Genomic DNA, 7792 nt, shown 5'->3' with positions numbered 1-7792 from the left:
TAGGTCTATAATCTTGTCCCTGACATCCTTGGAGAGTTCTTTGGTCTTGGCCATGGTGGAGAGTTTGCAATCTGATTGATTGATTGCTTCTGTGGACAGGTGTCTTTTTTACAGGTAACAAGCTGCGGTTAGGAGCACTCCCTTTAAGAGTGTGCTCCTAATCTCAGCTCGTTACCTGTATAAAAGACACCTGGGAGCCAGTCATCTTTCTGATTAGAGGTGGGCAAATACCTATTTATTTATTAAAATGGAAATGTTGGCATGTGGACTAATATGTTGTTGAATTGTGTTCTTACACTGGTACAGTCATGCCCTATGAGAGATGTATGACTGCGCATGTGCGAAAATAAATAAAGTGCATTTTCCCCCGTTCTGGTTGAAACACCAATGATGAACATGTGTGTTTATTCCTCCGTTAAGTAAACCGGTATTCCTGTCCTGAAGATGTCAGCACCAACAGGTTATGGGCCCAGGAGGGAACATGGAAGCCGATGGAATAGATTATATTTCGACGGAGATGAAAAAAAACTACGAGTTATGGGAGACAAAGTTTTTGGGGCACTTGCGTTTGCTTGGGCTAAAGGCCGCCATATTGAGCGTGGATGAAGATGAAGAAGACGGAGAGAAAAATGAAGAAGCCTACGCCGAATTGATACAGGTTTTGGATGATAAAAGTCTTTCCCTGATAATGAGAGAAGCAGCAGATGATGGGAGAAAAGCGTTGAAGATATTGAGGGAACATTATGCAGGTAAAGGGAAGCCACGTGTGATTAGCCTCTACACTGAACTAACTTCTCTTCAGAAAGCCGCTGACGAAAGTGTTACGGACTATATCATTCGTGCTGAGACGGCTATTACAGCACTGAGAAATGCTGAAGAGACTTTAAGTGATGGGCTGTTGATTGCAATGATTCTGAAAGGTTTGCCCGAATCATTTAAGCCGTTTGCCATCCACATTACGCAGAGTGACGAGCCGACAACTTTTGGCAAGTTCAAAACCAAGTTGAGGAGCTATGAAAGCACCGAGAAGTTTAGCGCCATTTCCACTGACGACAACGTGATGAAGGCAAGTAACATTAAAGTTAGCTGGCCAAGAGGGAGAGATAAAGGGACCGAGATAACCTGCTTCAACTGTGGCCAGAAAGGGCACAAGGCCCGGGAATGTACCGTTACTGGAGAGCGCAAAGAACGGAGACAGTGGTGTAGTTTTTGCAAGAGATCCACTCATACTGACGCAAATTGCAGACGAAAAAGAAGAGACAATGTGAAACAAGCAACAGATGCTGAAAGCCACACATTTGCATTCAGAATAAGTGACTGTCAGGTTAGTGGACTGAAACAGAAAGGGCTGATGGTTGATACGGGAGCAACGTCACATATAGTCACGGACATCGGGAAGTTTAAGGAGTTTGACGAGACTTTCAAACCGGAAAAACATTCCGTGGAGCTGGCTGACGGAACAAGAACGAATGGTGTCGCGGAGAGGAGAGGTGCAGCGGAGGTTTACCTGAGAGACAACACGGGTCGTCGGGTAAAAACAACGCTGACGAAGGCGCTGTACGTGCCGTCGTTTCCACAGGACATTTTCTCTGTTAAAGCAGCGACAGCCAACGGAGCTTCAGTCAACTTTCGACAGGGGTGTAACAAGCTCATCCACAAGAACGGTACCACTTTTGACATCAAGGAGTACGATAGACTTTACTATCTTAACACTGTAAGTGATGAAAATGATGATGGATGTCATGGGTGCTATGATATTCACACATGGCACAAAATTCTTGGCCACTGTAATTTTGAGGATGTGTCAAAGTTAGAAAATGTGACAGAGGGAATGAAAATCACAGGTAAGATTGACAAATCTACCCTCAACTGTGAAATCTGCACTCAGGGAAAATTTGTTCAGAGCAGAAACAGAGAGCCTGATGAAAAGGTAAAAGCGGCTCTTGAGCTTGTGCACACTGATTTGGCTGGCCCTATTGAGCCAGAGGCGAAAGATGGGTTCAGATATACTCTAGCATTTACGGATGATTATTCAGGGGCAGTTTTTGTGTATTTCCTAAAAGCAAAGAGTGATACTGTAAAAGCTACTGAGAAGTTTATTGCTGATGTGGCCCCTTATGGGAAAATAAAGTGTGTCAGGTCAGATAATGGCACAGAATTCACAGCCAAAGAGTTCCAGTCACTGCTCAGTAAGAACGCCATAAGACATGAAACTTCAGCCCCTTACTCACCCCATCAAAATGGGACCGCTGAGAGAAATTGGAGAACACTGTTCGAAATGGCAAGATGCATGCTACTTGAAAGCAACCTACCAAAGAACTTGTGGACATATGCTGTAATGACTGCTGCAGTAATTCGCAATAGGTGTTACAATAAGCGTGTAGGACAGACTCCACACTACATGTTTACTGGGAGAAAGCCTGATCTTTCAAAGATGAAAGAATTTGGATCTGTTTGCTATGCATATAGACAGAACAAGAAAAAGTTAGACTCAAGATGTGAAAAGGGTATTTTTGTCGGGTATGATAAAAATAGTCCAGCATACCTAGTCTACTACCCAGACACTGGGAAAGTTCTTAAAAACAGATTAGTCAAGTGTGTTACAAAAGGTGTAGTCGAACACCAAACTCAGACAGATTTGGAAAACAGTGATGATCTTCATGGGGAGAGATTTGAAAACCCCATGCCGAAAGGCAAGATGGCAGATCAAAACTCAGAAGAGACACAAGATGTGCAAATTGAGACTTCAGATGGTCAGAGTCCACGCTATCCAGACAGAGCGAGGAAGAAACCCCAGTACTTAAAAGACTATGAGTGTAAAGTGAAATGTGATGACCAGATACCACCTAGTGTTGACTACTGCTACAGAGTAATGTGCAATGCACCACAAACCTTCAAAGAAGCAATGATTTCACCAAAATCAGAGATTTGGGCTACTGCTATGAAGGAGGAGATGGATTCCCTTAGGGAAAATGATACATTCACATTAACCACACTGCCAGAGGGTAAAAATGCAGTGGGGGGCAGGTGGGTCTATGCGGTCAAAAACAATTCAGATGAGACTGAGACATACAAGGCAAGATATGTTGCAAAGGGGTATAGTCAAGTGGCAGGAATAGACTATAAGGAGACTTTTTCTCCAACTGCAAATATGACATCAGTACGCTGTTTGATGCAGCTAGCAGCTCAGTATGACTTAGAGTTACATCAGATGGATGTCAAAACAGCATATCTACATGCTCCTATTGACTGTGAAGTGTACATGGAGCAACCAGAGGGTTTTGAAGTCAGGTCAGATACAGGTGAGCAACTAGTCTGTAAACTGAACAAGTCATTGTACGGCCTGAAACAGTCAGGAAGGAACTGGAACAAAATGTTGCATGATCACCTTAGTGAAAATGGTTTTACACAGAACCCAGCTGATCACTGTGTTTATAACAAACAAACTGCAACAGAAAGGATCATTTTGATAATTTGGGTCGATGATCTAATTATCGCTGCTAGTGATAGTGACTCACTCACAAGTGTAAAAGAAATGTTAAGTGAAAAATTTAAGATGAAAGATCTTGGGAGGCTTGGACATTTCCTAGGCATTGATTTTACACAAAGTGAAGGGAAAATAACGATGAACCAAAAGAGCAACACTGGATAACAGCTAAACATGTGTTGAGGTACTTGAAGGGAACAATGAATCAGGAGTTGTGTTACAAAAAGGGGGTGGAAAAACTCAACCTCGTAGCATATAGTGATGCTGATTGGGCAGCAGATCAAAGTGACAGACGAAGCATAACAGGGTATTGTTTTAGTTTAACTAAATGTGGACCTGTCATTTCATGGAGGTCTAAGAAGCAGCCAACAGTAGCTTTATCTACATGTGAAGCAGAGTACATGGCACTGGCTGCTACTACACAAGAAAGTTTGTACCTTGTACAGTTATTGGGCGAGATGGATAGTGAGTGCCAATATACACCAGTAACAATCTTTGAAGATAACCAAGGTGCAATTGCTCTGTCAAAGAACCCAGTATGTCGTCAGAGATGTAAACATGTCGACATCAGATATCATTTCATTCGATCTGCACTCAGTGATGGTAAAATAAGTATTGAATATTGTCCAACGGCAGACATGGCTGCAGATGTTTTGACTAAACCTGTAACGAAGTTCAAAAATGAAAAATTCTTGGGTTACATGTTTGGAATATAAACTGACATTTGTGAGATGAATAACTGTAAGCTAAATGTGTTGATAAAGTTAGGTTGAATACGACTTGTACAGTATAAGAGCAAGTGGGGGTGTTGGCATGTGGACTAATATGTTGTTGAATTGTGTTCTTACACTGGTACAGTCATGCCCTATGAGAGATGTATGACTGCGCATGTGCGAAAATAAATAAAGTGCATTTTCCCCCGTTCTGGTTGAAACACCAATGATGAACATGTGTGTTTATTCCTCCGTTAAGTAAACCGGTATTCCTGTCCTGAAGATGTCAGCACCAACAGGAAATCAATTTATAACATTTTTGACATGCGTTTTTCTGGATATTTTTGTTGTTATTCTGTCTCTCACTGTTCAAATAAACCTACCATTAAAGTTATAGACTGATCCTTTCTTTATCAGTGGGCAAACATACAAAATCAGCAGGGGATCAAATACTTCCCCCCCCCCCCCCCCCCCCACGTCAGCTTTGACATCATTTTTTCACATCTGCGTTAAATTAGACAACGGCCAATACCGATGTTGGAATTTTTAGCTAATATTGTCCGATTCCGATATGTTCACGGATATATCATGCATCCCTAGTAAACAGCCTGAGTCAACTATCTTAATATTTTCACCATATTTGTTGTAGCCAAAGATTATACACTGCCCAAAAAAATAAAGGGAACACTAAAATAACACATCCTAGATCTGAATTAATGAAATAATCTTATTAAATACTTTTTTCTTTACATAGTTGAATGTGCTGACAACAAAATCACACAAAAATAATCAATGGAAATCCAATTTATCAACCCATGGAGGTCTGGATTTGGAGTCACACTCAAAATTAAAGTGGAAAACCACACTACAGGCTGATCCAACTTTGATGTAATGTCCTTAACACAAGTCAAAATGAGGCTCAGTAGTGTGTGTGGCCTCCACATGCCTGTATGACCTCCCTACAATGCCTGGGCATGCTCCTGATGAGGTGGCAGATGGTCTCCTGAGGGATCTCCTCCCAGACCTGGACTAAAGCATCCGCCAACTCCTGGACAGTCTGTGGTGCAACGTGGCGTTGGTGGATGGAGCGAGACATGATGTCCCAGATGTGCTCAATTGGATTCAGGTCTGTGTAACGGGCGGGCCAGTCCATAGCATCAATGCCTTCCTCTTGCAGGAACTGCTGACACACTCCAGCCACATGAGGTCTAGCATTGTCTTGCATTAGGAGGAACCCAGGGCCAACCGCACCAGCATATGGTCTCACAAGGGGTCTGAGGATCTCATCTCGGTACCTAATGGCAGTCAGGCTACCTCTGGCAAGCACATGGAGGGCTGTGCGGCCCCCCAAAGAAATGCCACCCCACACCATGACTGACCCACCGCCAAACCGGTCATGCTGGAGGATGTTGCAGGCAGCAGAATGTTCTCCACGGCGTCTCCAGACTCTCTCACGTCTGTCACGTGCTCAGTGTGAACCTGCTTTCATCTGTGAATAGCACAGGGCGCCAGTGGCGAATTTGCCAATCTTGGTGTTCTCTGGCAAATGCCAAACGTCCTGCACGGTCTGGCAGTGCTTCTCCTGCTCCTCCTTGCACAAAGGCGGAGGTAGCGGTCCTGCTGCTGGGTTGTTGCCCTCCTATGGCCTCCTCCACGTCTCCTGATGTACTGGCCTGTCTCCTGGTAGCGCCTCCATGCTCTGGACACTACGCTGACAGACACAGCAAACCTTCTTGCCACAGCTCGCATTGATGTGCCATCCTGGATGTGCTGCACTACCTGAGCCACTTGTGTGGGTTGTAGACTCTGTCTCTGTCACGTCCTGACCAGCAGAGCGAGGTATTGTATTAGTTTTGGTCAGGACGTGGCAGGTTTTTTGTGTGTTAAGTGTTGTGTTGGTGATTAGGACTCCCAATTGAAGGCAGGTGTGTTGAGTTGCCTTTGATTGGGAGTCCTATATAGGAGTGTGTGTTTTTCTTTGGGGTTGTGGGTAGTTGTTTTTGCACTGCGTGTTGTGTGCCTGCAAAATGTTCCTGTCTTCGTGAGTATCGTTTATTGTTTTCCCTGTGGATGCTTTACTTGTGTTTATTAAAAAAACTGTGAGTATCCACCTTCCCGCTGCGCCTTGGTCCATTTCTGAAGACAGCTGTTACAGTCTCATGCTACCACTAGAGTGAAAGCACCGCCAGCATTCAAAAGTGACCAAAACATCAGCCAGGAAGCATAGGAACTGAGAAGTGGTCTGTGGTTACCACCTGCAGAACCACTCCTTTATTGGGTGTGTCTTGCTAATTGCCTATAATTTCCACCTGTTGTCTATTCCATTTGCACAACAGCATGTGAAATTTATTGTCAATCAGTGTTGCTTCCTAAGTGGACAGTTTGATTTCACAGAAGTGTGATTGACTTGGAGTTACATTGTGTTGTTTAAGTGTTCCCTTTATTTTTTTGAGCAGTATATATTATATTGCTCAGCTCAGTCGTGACTAGCAAACTATGCAGGAGTTTATCATTAATAAACAACTGCATGCTGGTGGGTGGTACCATTCAAATTAAACCCAACCCTGAAATTTAACGTAGGCTAAAAATAATGTACACATCGTTTCATAGGAAAAGACACGTCATTGGCACGAATTTGTCACTTCAAGCCCAAATATATGAGTACAACAGTGGCGTGCAACACGGTATATCGGAACACACAACTCGTCGGTCCTTGTCACTGATGGGCTATACAAGAAGAAGCGGCTCCGATGGGCATGCGATCACCAACACAGGACAATTGAGGAGTGGAAAAACATTGCCTGGTCCCTGTTGCGTCATGCTGATGTACTTCTGTTACTCTCTGTTTATTATTTATGCACTGTCACTTTACCCCTACCTGCATGTACATACTGCCTCAATTACCTCAACAAACCCGTACCCCGACACATTGACTCAGTACCACTTGTATATAGCCTTGTTGTTGTAATATTTTTCCTTTGGTTGATTTAGCAAACATTTCTTACCTTTATTTAACTAAGCAAGTCAGTTAAGAACAAATTCTTACTTACAATGACAGCCTACCCCAGCCAAACCCAGATGACGTTGGGCCAATTGTGCAGCACCCTATGGGACTCTCAATCACAGCCAGATGAGATACAGCCTGGATTTGAACCAGGGAGACCTCTGGCATTGAGATGCAGTGCCTTAGATCGCTGCACCACTCAGGAACCCTTTTGTTTTTGTTGGTTAAGGGCTGAAAAGTAAGCATTTCACGGTAAGGTCTATGTTACAAATAACATTTTATTTTAGATGGGTGTACCTTATAAACTGGACACTGAGTGCATATTTACAGTTTGTGTGTGACATGGGGGTTGGATACATGTTTATTTCAAAATTACAAAGGAAAACTTTTATAAACAATGGCAACACTGCCATGTTGCACTGAACCTTGCTGTTGGAAAGCCAAATAGTGTGCAACTTTTGGCTGTCACAGATGCACCTCCCCAAAAGCCAATATATTTTTTTGTGTATGGCCACATGGTGGTACTATTGAACAATATACATGTTCATACAAGTTGATCCCAGTAGTAACAACGTAACCTCATAAAGT

The sequence above is a fragment of the Salmo salar genome, chromosome 18 (genome assembly GCF_965601325.2).
Source record: "Salmo salar chromosome 18, fSalSal1, whole genome shotgun sequence".
NCBI lineage: Eukaryota > Metazoa > Chordata > Actinopteri > Salmoniformes > Salmonidae > Salmo > Salmo salar.
The sequence above is the reverse complement of the archived record's forward strand: the minus strand, read 5'-3'. Positions refer to the sequence as shown.